Source organism: Malus sylvestris, chromosome 12 (assembly GCF_916048215.2).
Source record: "Malus sylvestris chromosome 12, drMalSylv7.2, whole genome shotgun sequence".
Lineage (NCBI taxonomy): Eukaryota > Viridiplantae > Streptophyta > Magnoliopsida > Rosales > Rosaceae > Malus > Malus sylvestris.
In genome coordinates this window covers 9,575,654-9,579,269 of record NC_062271.1, presented here as the reverse complement: position 1 = coordinate 9,579,269, position 3,616 = coordinate 9,575,654, and the positions used below count along the sequence as shown (strand labels likewise).

General features: G+C 39.8%; 1 long non-coding RNA gene across 2 annotated transcripts; it reads right to left on the bottom strand.

Annotated features, from left to right (window-relative positions):
• Window positions 1–2,439: 2,439 nt before the first annotated feature.
• Window positions 2,440–3,338, bottom strand: LOC126594519 (uncharacterized). Of its 2 annotated transcripts, none has more exons than XR_007613314.1 (2): window positions 3,086–3,338; window positions 2,440–2,991 (listed from the first exon to the last, which is right to left on the bottom strand). It is a non-coding gene; the product is annotated as an uncharacterized LOC126594519 (long non-coding RNA). The 2 variants fall into 2 exon arrangements; XR_007613315.1 differs by having other exon boundaries at window positions 2,440–2,929.
• Window positions 3,339–3,616: the final 278 nt, after the last annotated feature.

The following is a 3,616-nucleotide window of genomic DNA, read 5'->3' as shown; positions in this document are numbered from 1 at the left end:
AACTCGTATTGCTTGGTTATCTCCAGTGAATCTTAAATGAATGTTCTTTGGAGACCTGGTAGCCTACATATGGGTGGAAAACACTTTGAACCCTATTTATTGGACTTGAGCATTTCCGATCAAACCACCTTGGTTGACTTGGCCAAAGCACTTCCGCATTTCGGAGCTCCATTGCAATAAAATTCCTCTTGAGGATTGCTTAGTCTGGATGCCCCCTTCAGACCTGTTAACATATGATGTTGCAGAGCATACTTGACTTCGTATGTTGGTCCGGGATAAAAGTAGTCGGAGTTCAGAGCCACCTTCAGATGATTTCCGGATCCCCTTTCGACTATTCCCTCGAATGGCGTAGAGTCGGGGTTTGAATGTTATAACCCACAACTTTGCTAGTTGTTAAACTTTTCGAAGGTCGGATGGTCCATTGGACTTCCGTGTCAGGGGGCCATGTGTATGTGCCCGTAGTCCACCAATCATTGCCGCACTTGTTACAGTTTGAGTCTTCAAAATCGCTAACCCTTCAAGAGGATTGGGCTAAAAGAGACTCATCTGACAGTGTTGCTTTGAATTTTTAGACTTGCGTTTGTGTCAATAAGGTATTCCCTGCATCACCCAAGAAAGAAAGAAAGAAAAAATGTTTGAAAATCAAAGTTTCTTTTATTCATAATAAAAATAGGATTAATTGAAAAGGGGGTGTGATTTTTTTTTTATTGAATTCGAAAAAGATTGCCCACATATATCCAGGACAGTGAATCAAACCACTGGTGTAGTTCTAAGAATAAGATGATATGGTGTAAAAATTACATTAGGAATCACTTTTGATGATAAGCGTATAATGGGGCGTTGGGAGATGAGTTATCCATGGACTTGTCTTTGCGCAGACGACGACATTACGATTGAGTCCAGGTTGGACTACCTACATATCCCGAGAAGGGAATCAAACCGCTTGTAGTTTGGATTAACTTCTTTTTTACTGATTTGGAGGCGTTCACGATGGATCTATCTCAGGGTGATCGGTATTGGGTTTCTTGCGACTTTTCTTGTTGTTTCTCCGTCCTTTTGAGTATTTCACTCTCCATGGATGCAATTCATGTTAAGGGTATGATTTTTTTGTATGTCGTCGGTCTTCATCACTAGTGTGTTTGTCAAATCGATTCATGTCTCTGGGTTTAACTGAGCCTTCTTTCCTTACTTTTGTCTCTGACGAATTCCCAACAGTGCCCCTGATCTAAGAGCTTTTCAATGCAGTCTTTCAGCACTCGACAACTTCTGAGGGCATGGCCAGTACTCTTGTGGAAATAGCAATATTCGTTTGGATTCTTCTTTGCTAAGTTCTCCCGTATCAGCTTTAGGTGCCTGATGAATGGTTTTTCCTTTATGTTATGGAGGATGTTGTTAATTACGGTGTTTAAAGCGATATACTATTTTCGTTTTAATGGGACTATTTGTCACTGCACCCCCAATAGCAACGTGTCGTGGAGAGGGATAGGGAGTGTCTCTGTTGGCCCTTCTTCTATCAATCTTTCTAGAGTAATCTGATTTGACAATCATTCCCATGCTCTTTTCATTCCAGTTAGTTAGATTATCCGCAATATCAAAGCACTCAGCCAAAGTGGCGTAATCATACTTTCTTTTGTTCAGTTTCTGAGAAAGAGGTGAATGAACATACAACCCTTGTTTGAACACCCTTTGAACACCATCGTGGCTAACTTGTCATCAGGTTTCTCCATCTCCACCAATTCTGCTTGGAAGCACTTCAAGTAGGTTATGAGGCTTTCATCCTTAGACTGAGGGACCATCCAAAACATGGCCTCATGGTGCTTGCAAATGTGTCGGCAAAACGAATAGGTGTTTGTGAACATGCCGACCAAACTTTCAAAATAGTCAATAGACTTAGCTAGCAGCTCTGAATACCATCTCATTGCAAGTCCCTCAAGAGTAGATGAGAACATCCTGCACATCCACGCATCGTTGTTGCTGTGTAGCACCATTGCATTCCGGTAATGCATGACGTCGTAGTCAGGATCAAAATCACAGCGAAATGACTTGAACCTTGGCTGGGAAAAATTTTCTGGTGGAGGTACATCCTCAATCGCCAATCTAGCCAAGCTTGCATATGTAGCCAAAGGCCCAGCAACACCATGCCTCCAAAATGTATGCAGTGTGCTAAATTTCAGTCACATTGATGTGAATCAGAAACAAGGACAACGCCAATTGACCAGCTCCGATTTTGTTGACGAAATCGAAATTGTGTTTGACAATTAATGTCAGTTAAAACCTCTTTTCTCATAATATCAATTATGTCCCCAATTTATGAATTTTTGTTCCTTCTATGAGCCCATCAAGAATACAGACAAGGACCAGCCAGCCAACCAACATTTCAAAACAAAGGCCTCATAGAAAGCAACAACTAGCCCAAATCCAAAAACAAAGACAACTTAATTGATTAATTTAAAAACAATTAATTAATAGAAAAAGGTTTTTGCTTTCTCATAAGCATTGGAAGAAATAAAATTGAACTCGTAATCAAAAGTTTATATACGAGTGAAAGTCGAATGTTTTGTAGGTTCGTTACTACGCAATCTTCAAGGCAGCATCATGCCATGGGATGTGGCCAAATCACTCCACTATTTTATGCAACCGATACTTGTTCCGTCAAAGTCTAGATAACTCTATCTTTCAAACAGTATTTTCAATAAGATCATGACTACCTTATCAAAAAGCGAATCATTTTCAGCGGATACTGTTCATCTGCATGTTCATTACTAAAAACCTTTCATCCTATAAGGTAGTTGCTTCTTTCTTTGCCAACGACCCCATGTTCACAACTCACAAGCCAACTGCGTTACCTCCGATTCACAGTGTAAGCCTCTCCCAAACTATATCCCCAGATCAGCTTTCTTCATTGCACAGAAATCCCAAGGCCTGTAACCTAATATGGAATTTATGCTCTGATCAAAGAATAGAACTCCTCAGAAGGAAAAAGTAAAAGATCTGGAGATAAAAATTAAAAAAAAAATAGTAATAAGTAAACTGATGCAGAGATTTTGGTTAATCCGCATATAAATTGAGCATTCATAGAGGGTACCTTTTCTGTTATGACAATGTAAATACTCCAAGTACCCATACACAATCGATCGATGAGATTCTGCCATAGTCTAACTAGATCAACCTAACACCCAAAATAAGCAATAATGTTTTTGATACGTTCACATAATTGTGGAAATTGTGAAACGAAAAGCTCTAGCAAAACTGTCAAGAATACTACACTTTATCGGCACTCAGTTTTCAGGCAAGGACAAGAGACAGGGCCGGCCCCAGCCCAGTGCAGGCGACCGTTCGGGGCCTCAAAAAATCAGGGGCAGCAAAATTATTAGGGTAGTGAATTCATATATGTTTTTGTAAGCATGTAAATTAAAAAAACAAATTAAAACAATAAATACGAATTGGTTAATTTATCAAGTAGGTCAGCTAGAGGCGCTGGTTCCGTTATTCCTCAATAACAATGAGGCCCCATGTTCGAACTATTCTCTGTGCCTTCTTCTCTCTTTTTTTACTTATTTTTCGTTTGATTGTTAACCAGAGGTGCTGGTGCGTTGTTTTCTAGTAATTATGAGGT